This window comes from Notamacropus eugenii, chromosome 4, assembly GCF_028372415.1.
Source record: "Notamacropus eugenii isolate mMacEug1 chromosome 4, mMacEug1.pri_v2, whole genome shotgun sequence".
Lineage (NCBI taxonomy): Eukaryota > Metazoa > Chordata > Mammalia > Diprotodontia > Macropodidae > Notamacropus > Notamacropus eugenii.
The window spans coordinates 106,350,578-106,368,297 of NC_092875.1; the positions used below are offsets into that span (position 1 = coordinate 106,350,578).

Below are 17,720 nucleotides of genomic sequence, written 5' to 3' on the forward strand. Positions count from 1 at the left end.
TCCCTCCCTCCATTTTCTGCTAGTTTTACTTCCCTCTTTCTCATTAAAGGATCAGATAATTTGGCCTAGGACATTCAAAATGCTTTTATAAATTAATATAGAAACGAAGAAGAGTATTCTACTACCAAAGTTTTTTAGTGAAATTTCTCAAGATTATTGATAAATAACGACTTTTTAAAAAAATCTACAGTGAATAAGGAAATATTGGTCTTCATCCAAATCCCAGATTCCACCGTCTGGGTCTATATTCTTTGCCTCTGTTAAGAGCAGAGAACATAATGGAGTACAAAATGATCTCTAAAACTTATTCTCATTCTATCCTTCTAGGCTTTGGTCGTACAAAATGCTAGATTATACAATAAGCTTTCAGGCATGCCATTTTTTTCTATTCTAAAAAAAGTGATTGATTAAAAATCCACTTCTGCATTGTTAAGAGTCCAATGATACTGAGTAGAGAAAATGTGAGCAGGAGGTAGTAAGAAATTCATAAGTGCCTTCTGAATCGTCAAAGAACTAAAATATATTTAGAATATTTCCAGGGCTGAGAACATTTTGTGGTATTCCAATATAGTAATTTCTGATGGTTATTTGAATATGGAATAAATGGCAACTTTTGCATGATTAGAATATCCGACTAAGTGAAATGTGCTATTTCCCTTGATCATACTCCATAACAGATAAGTTACTATGTCAAGTGAACAAGCATTTATTAAACACCTACTATATTCCAGCATTGTGAAAGTGCTGGAGACACAAAGAAAGGTAAAACAGGTCCTATTTTCAAGGAACTCATGGTCCAATGGGTGAGGCAACATCCAGACAACTAGACACAAACAAGCCTTATATCCTATAGCACCACCAACATTGTGTGTAGACATACACACATACATACTACATTCTGGTGACATGGGTCTCATTGCTGTCTCTTAAAGAAGACTCTCTTTATCCAGACTCCCGGCATTTTCACTGCCTTCTTCTAATGATTACTTACAATTTATTCTCTATATAGCTTTTTTGTACAAAGTTTTCATGTTATCTCCCCCATCAGACTGTGAACTCCTTGAGAGTAAGGCTTTTCCTGTACTTTTCTTCATTTGATATAGTGCTTTGCATATCGTAGGAGCTTAATAAATGTTTGTTGACTGACTCGCTGACTAAATTGGAGTTAATCTTGGGGGGAAGACATTAGCATTAAGGGAAATCAGAAGAGGCTTCTTTCAGAAGATGGGGTTTAACTGGGACTTGAAGGAAGCCAAAGATGCCAGGAGGCAGAGAGGAGGAAAAACAGTCGCAGAAATTAGAAGCAGTCAGTGAAAATTCCTATGATTGGGAGATGAAGTATCTTGTATAAGGATCAGTAGGAAGGGCACTGTCACTGGAGCAGTATGGGGGGCCAGTAAGGAAGGTATAAGAAGACTGGAAAGGTGGAGGGGGGATAAGTCATGGAGGGCTTTCAAAGCCAAACTGTCTCTGGATTTATTTAATGAGAGTTTTGTATTCTAAGTCTCAGATTCACCAGATCATAGAACATGAGACATGGAAGGGACTTGAAAGCAGAATGGTAGGGCTGGAAGTGACTTACAGATGAGGAAACTGAGGCACAGAAAAAGTGAAGTAACTTAGAGGCAGAGCCTAGATAAGTATCCTGTCTCCTAATGCCCTTTCTCACGTACTTTTCACCTCCACCTCTACCCTACTGCTTTAGAGGGAAGATATGAATAAGGATTGAAAAATGGAAAAGAACATTAAAACACAATTTGAGGGGAAGTTTGGACTATGAAGCGTTCTTAACCTGGAGTCTGTGAACTTGTTGATAACTATTTTGATAGAATTGGTTTCCTTTGTAAGCCTATGTATTTTCTGCATTTAAAAAGATGATTGTGAACAGGGTTCCCTAGGTTTCACCAGACTTCCAAAAGTGTCCAAAAACCTTGAATGGGTAAAGGAGGGAAGGTGTTAAGAATCTCTTAACTAAATGTGCCAAAGTTCTGTCAGCCTTGGTATTTTGTGTTCTAAAGTTTCAAGTCCTAAGGCCCCTTCTAGATCCAATATTCTGTGATTAATCACGAGTAGGCCTAGCCAGTACTGATCTTTCAAGGTCTATTTCTCATTCCTTCCTTCCCTGATGTGCCCATTCTCTGTCTGATTCTAGTAGAGGGCTAAGGCACTTGCTGATATATACCTTTTAGGAAGATTTGTAGTTTAGTAGAGGACACTGGCTCGGAAGTTAGAAGACCTAGATTTCTCAGTTCTAATATTTGCTATCTGTGTGATGCTGGACAACACTTAATGTTCCTCATCCTTAGTTTTCTCAGCTGTAAAATAAGGAGATTTGTACTAAATGATGGTCTTGGAGGTCCCTTCCACCTCAGAGCTTATGATCCTGTGATCATGAAGACCCAGTAGAGTAGATCTTAAGTGATGGGATTTCAGATACATTAACAACTTAGCAGAGGAAAACTCCTTGTGTCAAGTTCCTTGCTCTTTACCGCCTCCCACTTATACCTCATAACTCTGTGAGGAAAATACTTTTATTAGTTCTATTTTATAGATGAGGAAATGATTTGATTTTTTTAGCTATTTCCCAATTTCATGTAAAATTTTTTTAGCAATCATTTTACAAAAATTTGAAGTCCAAATGATCTTTCTCTCTCCTGCCTCTCCTCCCTTCAATTTCAGTTATACATGTGAGTTTGAGCAGTTAGGTGGTGCAGTAGATAGAGGACCAGTGCAGGAGTCAGGAGGAACTGAGTTTAAATCTCACCTCAGACACTTGACACTCACTAGCTGTGTGACCTTGGGAAAGTCACTTAACCCCAACTGCATCATCTTCAGTCATTCTGATGACTATCTAGTCACTAGATTCAGATGGCTCTGGAGGAGAAGTGAGGCTGGTGACCTGCACAGCCCTCCCTTACTCAAAAACAAAGTCAAGTGCAAGTCATGTCATTATTTCTCTGATGGCATGGTCTTCTTCAGCAATGAAGGACAAACTCTCCTGATTCTCCTTACATCAAGGATGGAGATGCCCAAAGGCCATAGCAGACTATGCATGAAAGTCATCAGAGAATATGCATGTTAGGAAGGAATATTTTGAATGGAACAAGATAAAAATTATAGTTATTTGAAATATTACATGTCATAATTGGGCTCATATGTCTAAGATTTAAAACTGGAAAGAACTCATGAGGTCATATAATACAACACCTTCATCTTAGAGATGAGACAACTGAGTAACAGATGATCACCCAACCAGTACACCGCAGAGTTTAGATTTGGACACAGGTCTTCTTATTGCAAATCTGGCCTTTCCATTGTATCACACTGATGGCAGTAAGCAAGGGCAAGCTACCTGACTTCCTTTCTCATATGAGTACATTTTAGAACAAGTGGTCATCTTGACCACCATGATTCAATATGTCTATCCACATGCATCCCATTAACCATATAGTTGCCAAATTCCTACTTTATTTTGCTTTCTAGAGACTCAGATGTAGGAAGACTGATAAAATCCTCATGGGAACAAAATGAGATTCTACTTTCAGAAAGCTAAAAATAAGGGTGAATATTGGCATTCAGTGTCAAATTCTGGGCAGTACATGGTTTTATGATTGCTATTATGGTTTATAGTTCCTGCCTTCCTACTTCCTGGTTCATGATCTGTGTGCATATCAGAAAGGACCTGTTTTTCTATTTCTTTTCTCTTTTCATCCATGCTAGCTTTATATATGCATAAATATGTGTGTATAAGATGTATATACATGTATGCAATGTTTATATATACAACCACAGCTATGTATGTATGTGTATATATTTTGTTGTTCAGCAGTCTTCAGTCATGGATTAGTTTGCCATTTCCTTCTCTATGAAAGAGTGTGTGTGTACATACATATGTACATATATACATATGTACATATTATGCATATATGCATGTATTTGTAGTATGCATATGTGCATGTGTATATATACACACAGATTAATCAAATGCTTGGGCTTTGCTAAAAGAGAAATCTGAGGCCTATTCCAAGCGAAAAATCAGTCAAGTGAACTTAATTGTGAGAAGGTTTTGCAGGAAACAGAAAGGAGCTGAGAACAATATATATCTGGCCAGAAAGGAGATCTGAATATAGAATGTGTTTCTGTGACATTAAGCTCAGCTTTAAAGGCTGAGCAATTCAAACTTTGAAATACGGTAAACTCTCAGATATCCCTTGTATATTGGAAAACAGATCATATGGACTGTTAGTTTGAAAAATACTTATAATTCAATCCCTTCATTTTATAGTGGAAGAAAGGGAGAAGTAAAGAATCAGAAGAGAGCCTATTGGCTCAAGATCACTCAGGTAGATATGTAGGGAAGTGGGAATAAGCCTGTCCTTAGTGCTGAGGCACTATACTAAATTTTTTTTAGTTTTTTGTTTGCTTTAAAAATATTACTTCCTTTGCACAACAACTTTATGAGGTGTATGTTACTATCTTTATTTTACAATGAAGGAAACTGAGGCTGAGAGAGAAGTTAATTAATTAATTTCGTAAGGGTCATACAGCTAGGAAGTATCTGAAACCAGATTTGAACTCAGGTCCTCCTTACTGTAGATCCAGGGTGTTACCCATTATATCACCTAGCTGCCTCGACAGAACCAGAATTAAGACCCAAATCCAACACTCTGCCCACTATAACTTGCTACCTTACTAAGTACAGTAGCATTTTTGTTGTGCTATGCTGTATGTTTTAATTTTTTAATAGACAAGTTCATTTCTGGCTTTGAGGAAAAAAGTTATGATTTTCAAAAATTATTTATTTCATTAAATATTTCTCAATCATATGTAAAAATTTTTAACATCATTTTTTAAATTCTGTCTTCCAAATACTCTCCTCTCTCCTGTTTCTCCTCCTTCTTTGAGAAAGTGAGTAATTTTATATCGATTACATATGTGAATTCATGCAAAATATATTTCCACATTAACCATGTTACAAAAGAAAATACAAACAAAATAAAATAATAAAAGTAAAGAAAGTTTTTTAAGTATGCTTCAATCTGCAATCAAAATTCAGCAGTTCTCTTTCTGGAGGTGGATAGCAACTTTTTTATCATGGATCACTTGGAATTGCCTTGGATCAATGTCTTGATCCAAGTCAAGTCTTTCACAGTTGATAGTCTTTTACAGTATTGCTATTGCTGTGTAGTGTTCTCCTGGTTCTGATCACTTCACTCCACATCAGTTCATATAAGTTTTCCTAGGTTTCTCTGAAAGCATCCTGCTCATTGTTTCTTATAGCACAATACTATTCCATCACAATTTTGTATCACAACTTATCTTGCCATCCGTCAATTGATGGACATCCTCTTAATTTCTAATTCTTTGCCACCACAAAAAAGAGCTGCTATAAATATTTTTGTACAAATAGATCCAAAAGATTATGATATATTGAAGAGGTTATAGGAGTGGAGGCAAAGTTTTGCTTCCTAATTTTTCCCCAAAAGAAGAGAAAATTGAGATGACACATTCCCTTATTAGACTTATTGTATAACATCACAGAAAGGTGAGTCCAATACTATGACTTAGATGCATTAATAGCTAAAAAGATCTAGAATGTGATTTATAGTGTTTTAACTCTGCAAATATATAATAAATTACTATCTGTTCTACTATATTTAAAAACAACAACAGTACCTACTGTATTTTCAGTAATGTTATTGGAAAATACTTATATATACAAGACTTAGGATAATAAAATTTTCAAGCCGGAAGAGTTTGCAAAGATGGAATATTATCATTTTCCAGATGATGCAGCTGAGGTGAAGGGGTTTACCCATTGTCATGAAGGGAGTGGAAGACTGAGGATGGAGGATTGGGGGTAGGCAATGCTTCTAATGCTAAATCCGGTGTTCATTCCACTGAAAACTCCATGGTGCTTTTACTCACCATATATTAGTAATCAGTATTGTTTTGGTCCTAGATTTCTGTATCTTAATTAATACTGGTGGTAAATGCCTTTGCAGAAGGCTTCGAATCATTGAATGAAGACCTGAAAGGACCCTTACATGGCATCTAATCTAGCTCTGTTATTCAACAAAAGAGGAAGCAGAGGCTTAGTTAGAGATGAGAAGTGATCATCCTGAAGTCACTCATTGAGTTAGAAGTCAAACTTGGCTTACTAGTTAAAGTTGGGGGGGTTAAAGAGGGGTGGGTCAGAAAAGGGCAACTGGAACATTGGTGGGATGTCGACTTCTTTTTCTTCTTTTTTTTTTTAGACCTATCTCCAGAGGCTAAATTGGATGCTATTTTCAAGGGCTTAAAAAAAAAAAAAGCAGGGGAAATCGCAGTAGCTAATTAGTCTGTTCCCTGGGATCAGTAATGTAAAGACAGCAGTATAATTACTGCTCTGCATACTTAGCTCTCTAGTGCATCGGCAAAGAAACTGAGGCTGTTGTATATAAATAACATTTAAGATATTCTTTCTCCCAAACCATGGTTACATTTGGAAGACACACTTTGTGCGAACGTGCTGGAGTGCGATTGCGTGGTTCTCCATAAAACACAATTACCAATTATATCTTCTTAAAAGCCAATTCAGAGCTATTTAACCCAATAATTGAAGTTTGTTCAAAGTTGTAATTTGCTTCTATGATAATAATAATGATGATGATAGCTACCCTTTATATAGGGCTTACTATGTGCCAGGCACTGTGCTAAGCAGTTTATAATTATTATCTCATTTGGTCTTCACAATAACCCTGGAAAAGAGTTATGAGCATCTTGTTCCTCAACTTAGTAGCATTGATTGCCTTGTAATTTGAAGTAATAATAGGAATAGCTAGCATTTATACAGCACATTAGAGTTTGCAAAGCACTTTACAAATATCTCATTTGATTCTCACAACAACCAAGGGAGGTAGGAGCTATTATTAGCCCCACTTTACAGATGAGGAAACTGAGGCAGACAGAGACAGAGTGACTTGTCCAGGGTCCTCCGACAGCTAGTAAGTGTCTAGAGCCAAATTTAAATTCCCGTCCTCCTGCCTCCAGACCCAGTACTCTATCCATTGTGTGCCACCTAGATGCCTCTACTGAAGAAACTTAGAATTACTCATTAGTAAATAGAGGTAAGGTTTTTATTTAAATTAAACTCTGACTCCTTGGTGTTTGCACAGTGGCATTGCTGTATCAAATAGTTTTACTAGGTTGGTGATTGAAAATACACACCAAAGTCTTCCTTCCTCTGAATGTTCATAGAGGAATGGAGGTGACTCCCAGTTTCCTCAAGACTATGTTGGTTGAACATAAGCTTTGGCAGATATGCCCAGACTAGAAAGACTTTGAAAATGGGCACAGTGATATATTAGCTAGGTGCTTCTCTTCTAAGGTTCACCTTAGCTAAAGCTTGGAGATACTCATCACTCCATTGAATCCAGAGGGATGGATTTGGGAAGCCACAGCAACTCCCCAAGATTATCCAATAAGTCCCAGAGGGAGTCACCATACTGTTGGAGTCACATGCTAGAAGTATGGTAGTACTGATGTCATAATTAATGATAATAATAGCCAGAATTTATATAGCACTTTAAAATTTGCCAAGTGCTTTACAGATATCTTCTCATTTGAGCTTCACAAAGACCCTAGGGGGAAGGTTCTAGTATTATCCCCATTTTATAGATGAGGAAGCAGAGGCAAACAGGGGTTAAATGACTTGCCCAGGGTCACAGAGCTAAGTGTCTTCGTGATACCATGGCCCGGAACTCTATGCAATGTATCACTTAGTTGCCTCTAATATATTGACTGTAGAATATAGACGAGAGGAGAGATAGAATGTAATGGGATGAACACTGGATTGGGAATCAGATCTGGGTTCAAGTTCAATTTCTTCTTCTAACTTACTATGTGAACTTGGACAAATCACAAAACAGAAGAATAGTTTCAAGAATCTAAATCCTGAGCAGCCCCCTTCTACTTCCACAACTGAGTTGGTAGAGTGGTCAAAAAGGCAGCACAGGGGAAAACTACAGAGAGAGAGAGAGAGAGAGAGTATTTTTAGACCATTTACAAACATTAATTTAACAGATCACATGCATATATTAATACAGGCAATAATTATAAAAAGGAATTCATCCTCCACAGCAGTGTAACACAATAGGCAGGCAGTGGATTTAGAGCCAAATGGCCCTGAGTTTGAATATCACTTAATAGCTATATGACTTTAGCCAAGTCATTCACCCTCTCTGAGCCTCAGTTTTCTCATCTGTAAAATGAAGCATACCAGATGATCTCTAAGAAGAATCCTTCTAGTTCTGAGTTCTAAGATTCTCTCTTCCCTACCTTCTACCCCCATAATCAATGCTTTTGCAAGAAACCAGCTTTCCACTAACATTTATTAAGCACCAACTATCTAGCTACTGAGATAGAGAAACAAAAATTAAATAGTTCCTAACATTTGAGGAGCTTACAGTCTCATTAGGAAAAACAGCATATACAAACAAACAAACAAATAAATAAGGATATGTAGTATGACAAACGTAGGTGACTAAGAATGCCCTCATCTCTGTTCCCAAGTCGATCAGTCACCTGGGCTGATAAGACTTCATCATTTCCAACCTCTGATTATTTTGTAAATGTCCCAAACTCTCCCCCCAGGGATTCCTGAACTTTCTTTATGGATTTGTTATGTCCAACAACTTACCTGGTGAAACTGTGGGATACCTCCCACCTCCCACCTGCAGCTTGGCCATTCCCCCTGCTCTAGTACCTGTTCCCAGCCCCCTCCTGGGGTACTCCAGCACTTGCTGTGTGGCACCCCAAGCTGCAACTCACTCGCCCTGATTCAAGACCTCCATTTTGTTGTATTGACTGTTTGCATTTGAAATTCATGTAGACAGGTATATATACACAAAACAAGCAGTTAATATTTTGGGGGAGGGTCCTAACAGCTGAAGGAACCAGGAAAGGCTTCCTGTAGAAGGTGTCTCTTGTGATTTGAAGTAAATAAAAAAGGTAGTAACTGTGAGGTGGGAGTACATCCTAGACTTGGGGAGTTTTAGTTGTTCAGTCATTTCAGTCATGTCTTACTCTTCGTGACCTCATTGGGAGTTTTTTTGGCAAAGATACTGGAGCAGTTTGCCATTTCCTTCTCCAGCTCATTTTACAGATGAGGAAACCCAGGCATACAGGGTGAAGTGACTTGCTCAGGGTCACATAACTAGTAAGTATCTGGGATCAAATTTGAAAAACAGGAAGATGAGTCATCCTGACTCCAAGCCAGTGTCTTTATGCACTGTGGCACCACTTGGCAGGCCCAATAAGATAGTGCAAATTCACTAGAGATGGATACTTCATATATGAAGAACAGTGAAAACAACAATTCAGCTGGACCATCAAGTGTGGGAAGGAGAATAATACTCCATAAAGCTGGAAAGATAGATTGGTAACAGGCTGTGAAAGGCTTTCAAAACTAAGGTATCTTATATTTGAACCTAGAGGCCAAAGGGAGTCAGTGAAGTTATTTGAATGATGGTGTGGACAGACCTGGGCTTTAGGAAAATCACTTTGGCACCTGTGTGTAGGATGGATTGGAGCGGGGAGAAACTTGAGGCAGGAAGGCTAGTTCAGAGCCTAAGACAGTAACCTAGACAAGAGGTGATAAGGGCTGAAATGAGAATTGTGACTGTTTGAATAGAGAAAGGGGCGGGGGGGGGGGGGGGGGGGAGGGGGAGGATGGATGCCAGACTTAGAAGTATAGATGTAAAGCTGAAAGGAACCTCAGAGGTTGTCAAATCCCAGTGCCTCAATTTTACAGATGATGGAACTGAAGGTCATCACCAGAACCTCCTGAGCACAAAAGGCTCCATTAAAAAGGGCAGGGGATCTTATGTCCAGTCTCCCTCTGACTCCTCAGAGGAGCCTAATTTAGTGACCCATATCAGGGACAGAAGAAAAGGAACTCACAGTCTCGAACAAATTTATTGAGACACTGACTTCATTTTCCTGACATCAGAATCATGGAATTTTTGAGTTGGAAGAACATCTAGTCCAAGTCTTAATTAGACAAAGGAGGCAGCTAAAGAACAAAAAGAAATTAAGTGACTTGGAACAGAGTGGGCACTTGATTTCAGATACCCTGCCTTCCTCCTAAACCAGGGGTAGGGAACCTGTGGCTTCAAGGCCACATGTGGCTCCCTAGGTCCTCAAGTGCAGCTCTTTCAAAGGACCAAGGGAGCCACATGTGGCCTTGAGGCCGCAGGTTCTCCACCCCTATCTTAAACCATGTTGCAAGTTCTTATCATTCCAATTGCATTTTACAAGGGCCTGTGTGTATGCAAAGATACAGGTCTGCCTATGAGGCCTCTCTGTCTTAGTGCAGAGAATTTAGCTCCATACAGCAACTAGAGACACAACTCTACTGGGTGAGTTCCCCGGGCTTTTGTCAGTATTGCCTGTGTTAATTTATGTGTGTGTTCTGTTAAACTAATGTTTGTAAATGGTAAAAAATAAAAAAAAATTTAAAAAAAGTCGACTGTCTCTATTAGGGAATCATAGGGTAGTAAGACATCAAACCCCTACACTCTACACCTGCTATGTGCTGACTACCAGGAGAGATCTAGGGTTTAGCTGCCCTCCTGGAGCTTATACTCCAGCAGGAAAGCTGCCTTTCTCTCCCTCTTTCTGATATCTGAGTTTGTGCTTATATGGGCATTTTCCAACCATTTCGTAGTTCGGAGATGAAGTTCAGACTTCAAGAGTCCCATATCCTAAGTAATTAGTAGCTCCTTTTGGAACTTAAGCATTTCAGGTATTCAAAAACAAAACACAACACAATTAACTTTAGAACTCAGCATAATAAGGGAGGAAGGCTGGGGGAGGCAAGTGCTGTTAGAATGGTATTTCCTTCCGACAGAATTCCCACAGAAAATGAAGTCTCTTATCTAGTGAGAACAGTCACCATACACTGGGCAGGGCAGGGCTGGGAGCCTGCCTAATTAAGGGCCAACGCTGACTCCCCACAAGTTAAAAAAAGAAAGATCAAATGTGACTGTTGTTGGTGGTGCCCTGCTGAACTTCCTCTCCCCCCCGACCCTCTTCTTCCCCTTCCTTGCACAACCCTGGGAAACCTACCGTAGGAAAAAAGGTCCTCTCACTCAGAAGATGACAGGAATCTAGCGATCTCAAAGACTTTGAGAAACTAGGCCACAGACCCCTATGAAGAGATTTGGTTCTCACTTTTCCTGTGCCTAAAGGGAGAAGGGGAACTGGAAAGTTTTTACCTTTTTTTTGTTTTTAGTGTAAGAGGACTCCTTTTTAAAATCAAAGAATTTTGCCAAAATTCACATGTTGATTCTTGTACTTATTAGTTGCCACTGATTAAGAAAACATATCAAGAAAAGCATACTATAAATTTTATATAAATTTTAAAGGATTCTTTAAAAATATCATTGACCACAGCAGCATGTTTATGCTAATACGTATATTGTCATCAAGAGGCATATTTGTTTATTATATTGAATCTGCCTGAATCTTTTGTTTGAACTAAAATGAGGATAAAAAGTATAATGTTTGGTGTGTTTGTGGATTATTACAGCCTTTAAAATTTACAGGAGTCACTGACCTACAGGTGGAGAATCACCTGATTAGGTACTAGCTAAGATCTCTTCCAGTTGCAACAAGCTCTGATTCCTATATTCTACTTTTTGTAAATCCCTCATAACTCTAACATTTTCCCATTATTGTAAGCCTCTGTCTGACTATATCCTGTGTTCAAAAACTCCATCTTCTGAGAGCCTTTCTAGCTCTTAATTTATATGTTCTACATTCTTTCATTCTACATTCCAAGGTGCTATGCAGATCTAACATTCGATATTTTATGTACTGACGGTCTTATGTTCTAAGGCACCTTCCCATCTTACTATTATATGGTTCTATGACTATTGATGAGGGATCCCTTCATTACTGAGAGAAATTCAAAAGTACTTTTAAGACATTTGGTTTTTATTTTATCATCTTCATTTCCCCAGTATGTCCATTCTCTCACCCCCTTCCGTACCTTCACTCGGTCAATAAGCATTTAAGAGCCATCCCTTATAACGTTATCTGTAGCAAAAAAGAAATATCAGTTTAGCCAATCTAACCAATGGTTCAACCAAGTCTGACATTTATCTAGCATTCCACACCCATAATACCTACCTTTCTACCCTCCTCACCCAAAAATATAACAATAAAAGAGGGAGGTACATTTTCATTTCTTCTTTGGGATCAAGTTAGGTCATTATAATATCAGTCAAGTTTTCATTTTCTAATAAAATAAGCATTTTCAAGAAAGACAGTGTTTTATGTAGCAAGTCTCTCACTGTAGACATTAATCTCTTTAAGAGAGTTGAGGGTGCTAGAGGCTGGACCATGGAATCAATGCTTGTGTAAGGTCCTTGCTCCCATCCATCTGTAGACTGGGACTTGGAAAGACAATTGGCTGTGGAATCAGGAGACCTGAGTTCAGAGCTGAGGTCTGATACTTACCTCGACAGGTGATGTATTGTTGTAAAACATAGTCCCTGCTTTCACGAAGCTTATAGTCAAGTAAAGGCATACCTTGCTTGCTGGAAATCCAGGGACAGGAAATGATATGAAGAAAATAGGGAAAGTATCAGTATGCTAAGGGATGGATAGGCAAACAACCCATTTGGACAGAAATGGAGAACATGTGAATGGAGAGTAGATTGATATAAAGAGGGAAAGGTAGAGGGATTGGAGGACCAGTTTATAGGGGACCTTGAAGATCAGGCTAAGGTATTTGATTCCATTTGATAAGAAATAGGGAGCTTCTAAAGGGTTTTGGGCAAAGTCCCTCTGATTCTGTGTTCCCTTTGCCAAGCACAAGGTGGCATGTTGCTGTCCTCCTTCCCAGGTGTCAGATGTCTCCACTCAGCCTACCCTTCTTTTTGGTTCAGTCATTTTCAGTCACATTGGACTCTTCATGATCCCATTTGGAGCTTTCTTGGCAAAGATACTGGAGGGGACTGCTGTTTCTTTCTTCAGCTCATTTTACAGATGAGGAAACTGAAACAAACAGGGTTAAGTGACTTGCCCAGGGTCACATAGCCAGTAAGTGTCCATAGTCAGATTTGTACTGAGGAAGATGAGTCTTCCTGACTCCAGACCCAGCACTCTATCCATTGTGCCACCTAGTGCTACTGAGCCACACCTATCTCATTCCCTAGTCTTCTGTGTTTCTCAGAAACCTTCTGCATGACTGAAGATAATTCAATAAACTAATTCCTAATAAATGCCAGTGGATAATAATCTATCATCAACCAACAGCATAGTTGGAAGGAGGACAGATGGTGAGGCAAGAGACCTGGTTTCCAGAGGCAATGTATTTTAGTATAAAATGTTACTGGAGTCAATGTCAGGACACTTAGATTAGGATCCCAGCTCTGTGAATAATTTGCTGTGTGTCTAAGACAAAAAAATTTTCCCTCTCTTTGCCTCAATTTACATAATAATAATGGCATTTATTAGCTTTTTGGAAATTGAGGAGTTGCCCGTCAACTGGGAAATGGCTGAACAAATTGTGCTTTCAAGTTTGCCAAACAGCCTACATCCATTGCATCATTTGAACCTGACAAGAATTTTGTGAGGTCAGTACTCCAGGTATCATTCTCTCCATTAAATTAAGTGATCCCTAAGGTTCCTATCCCATTCTTCCATCCTGCTTCTTTGGATCTCTAACTCTCTCTTAATGCACCATTATTGTTCAGTCACTTCTAAATATATCTAAGCCTTTTTTGAACAACTTGTTCCTGTTCTTTCTCCTTCTTCTTTATCCTCCCTTTCTCTGAAGAAAGCACTTTGTGAACTGAAACTCTTTTAGAAATATGAGGCTTAATTTGGAGTATTTCATCTTGAATTTTATTAGGATGCAAATTGGAGGGTGTCCTTTGGAATTCTACAGCTTTCAGGAAGGTTGTATCTTGTAGGCAAAGATGAATGTCTTTTGCCCAAAGTCCCAATCATTGACCCCTTAACTCCATTCTCAGGAATTGAATGATAGATTTTTTTTCCTACCTCTTCTGGAAGATATTCAATCTCAATGAAAGTTGGTTAGACCTAATTTTCATTTTAAAAAAGTTTGAACAAAATTATTCGGTAAATGGATAACTTGCCCTGATTCTTATGACTCTAAGTCAATTTGTGTAATACAAGAGATAGGACATGGTGGACCTAAAATAAAAGTAACATTTTCCCCACAGCTATCTCATTTTCTGGCCAATCCCTAGAGCTGTCTCCTGAAACCTCTTGGAAGTCTGGAGTTTCATGTCACCCTGGAATTCCGTAAAACTCTGGTATTACATGAAAGCTTGGAGAGTACCAGAGTGTTCCAAGAACCATAATTTGGAAACTACGTGATTGAGCAAGGCATTCACCTCTTTGGGTCTGTTTCGTTCTCTATAACATTAGGAGGTTGGATGAAATTATCTCTAAGGTCCCTTCCAGATCTAAAATCCCATGATGTTAAGTGATATTCCTCAGCATCTTTCAGCCCTAGGATTTCATGCTTTGGGGTCTTTCCCTGCCTCTCCCTACAACGTGCGCCAATTGCACATGGACCCAAGATGATGCAATGCTGAGACTGTTCTGTTCACCAACCAATCCAACCACAGCTGCCAAAGGAAACGTTGTTTTCATAATCAAACATACCTCCCCCCATCCCCAAACACACACACACACACACACACACACACACACACACACACAATTCAGTTATTCTTTATAGCACACGTCTGCATGGACTTCAAAGACTGTAGTCAGCTACCTTAATTGTCATTGTTTTCCAGCACTCTGAAATCTAGAAAATCTACTGATCACATATAACTTTTTTTCACCATTTAAATAGTATTTTTCCAATTACATGCAAACACAATTTTAACATGTTTTTTAAATAAAATTTTGAATTTCAAATTTTTTCCCTCCCTTTCACTTCCTCCCCTCCCTCCTCCCTGAGACAGTAAACAATTTGATATAGGTTATATATATATGCAATCACGTAACATATTTCTAACATATAACTTCCTTATTCTATCTCCTCTGCCGTTTTGCACATACTATCCATATAAGTATATTCCATATACTTTCCATATACTATCACCGCTAGTGACATTTTCTTTCATCTTCTCACCTAAGTTTTATCCTTTCTCTTGAAAGAGGGAAGAAAGACAGAAAGAAGGGAGAGAAAATACAGAACACAAGAGAGACAGAGAGAAGCATCCAGCAGTCTAAGCAGACTATCAACAGGTTGCATTTCCTATAATTCAGAGGAGATTGTGTTAGAAAGAGAGCAATATGAAAGATTCAAGGAAAAAAAGGAAAATAAAACCAAATCATGTACAGAGGCATAGACTGGCATACAGACAGGCTGGGACTTCTACAATAATGACCAGTTCCTCATTGGTACTTGAAGTGTCCCTGGCTCATCCCCTCCCTCCACTCTGGTCTGCTTGCCTTTCAAAAGGAATGTTCTGTGGTGTAAGTGCTAATGGGCAATCCCTGGGTCAAGAAGGACATCTGTGCCCTTTTCGACGGATATATGAAAATGGTAGCCAGCCTGGCAGACAGACCTCTAATAGGGTCTACCTTCATGGAGATGAAAAGAGAAAAAAATTGGAACAAAGCCTTTTCTTTTCAGAAGTTATACAGTAGGAAATAACAAAAAGAACACTGGCTTGGGAGTAATGAGACCTGTGTATCTGTCCCTTACTTGATCACGCTCTATCTCACTATATGCCTTTGAGAAATAGCATGGCATAGTGGTTAAGAGAGATATATTTGTTGTCAGTAAAGATCTGTATTTAAATCTTAACCTTGAACACTCACTATCTCGGTGTGGTTTCTCTGAGCTTCAGTTGCATCATCTGTAAATTGTGTATAATAATACCTAGGTACTTACCTCATAGGGCTGCTAAGGTGGCATAGTAGATAGACCGCTGGGTATAGAGTCAGAAAGATTCATCTTCCTCAGTTCAAATATGACCTCAGACACTTAATAACTGTGTGACCCTGGTCAAGTCACTTAACCCTGTTTGCCTCAGTTTCCTCATCTATAAAAGGAGCTGAAGAAGGACATGGCAAACCACTCTTTGTATCTTTGCTAAGAAAACCCCAAATGGGATCACACAGAGTCAGACACAACTGAAAAATGACTCAATAAAAACCTTTTCAGATTATATTACACAGGATAATATATTAGAATATACTACATAGAATGTTAGAGTTAGAAGGGACCTTAGACCTAGGATATTAGAACATATAAGACAAAATGTTAGAGCTGAAAGGAATCTTAGGCCACAGAATGCTAGAACCATAGAATGTAAGTACTAAAAAGGAACTTAGAACATGGTATTAAAGCTGATAGAAATCTTAGAATGTAGAATATTGGAACATGGATTTTAGATTAGCTTGTTAAGGTTGTTGGCAGGTTTGGCCATCTTACTACACTCTCCATTTCAGATGTTTTGTCAAATATATTAACCACAAAAGTGTGTAGAAAAATGAGCAGGGCATGCTATCAGACTCTGATGCTCACCTCTTTCAACTTTCCCAACCAAATACCTCATCAAATAGTGGCAGGTTGAGTTTTGTTTTACTAAATAAAATTCATTCTCCTGGGGCCTGACCACAAACACTGGTGGTAGGCGTTGGAAGACAGGGGATAAAGCGTATGATTATTTTTGGAAAGGGCTAAGATTTGGGGTAGAAACTAGGATTGAGAAAATATAAGCAAACATTCTATATTGTATGTTCTATGAATCTTTCTAACCCTAACATTCTAGGTTCTCATCCTAACATTCAGTCTTCCAAAAATCTCTTACAGCTTCAATATTCCATGACCTCTGAGCCTGCCACTGGACTCTTTGCCAGGGCCCGTCTTCCAGGTTCTACCTGCTATGGGGCAGAAAAACAGTCTTCTTTATGCTGAGGTTTTTTCTTTTCCTTGAACCAGGACAATGATCTCCAGTGATCTGGAAATACTCAAATGCCCCCAGGCTAGATGAACCATCATTAAAATTAGCCTTTTGAAAAGAGTTCAATCTGTGGGTTTAGATTTGGGGAGATTAAAAGGAAGCTGCCATCTCTCTCTGATACTCTAATTTTGGGGCTCTTTAAACATAGTGACAAATAAAAACCAGAGTATATGGCTTCCCTTTTCTAAGGAAAGGTGATATCAGTTGAAAGCAATCACTGAGTGCCTGTGCCAAGTGTGCCCCCAGGAGGGGGCAAGGAGTGTAGGAGGAAGGGAGGGAGAAAAGATTCTTGTATAATCAGGAGTTTTGGAAATACTACAAATCTGTCACTTTGGAAGCTTCAGTTTCCTCATCTGATAAATGAAGTTTTGAGCTATGCAATTTCTCAATTTTCTAATTCTGAAATTCTGTGAACCTGTTTTGGCTCTTCCTTTTGACAGAATCTCAGCATTTGCTCCCTAACCTTTTTGCTACAAAGCCCTTTCAAGCTGAGGGCAGAATAATATGGTGAAAATAGCCTTGGACTAGCAGTGGAGAGAAGACTCGGGCTGTTTCTATGACCGCTGCTTATTCTCTTTGTGACTTTAGGGAACCCATGGACCTCTGAGAACCTCAGTTCAGAAAATCTATCTTAACTTTCTTTAATCCTCCCTTAAAACAATCGCACAGCTATTGATCAAATAAAATAAGGGAAGACACTTTATGAATCTGAAT

The 17,720-nt window shown here is 38.8% G+C and overlaps 1 protein-coding gene across 2 annotated transcripts in view; it reads left to right on the forward strand.

Moving 5' to 3' along the window:
• Nucleotides 1–17,720, forward strand: part of ST3GAL1 (ST3 beta-galactoside alpha-2,3-sialyltransferase 1) — a 131,052-nt gene that overhangs the window by 14,388 nt on the left and 98,944 nt on the right. The gene's annotated exons all lie outside the window — the stretch shown is intronic.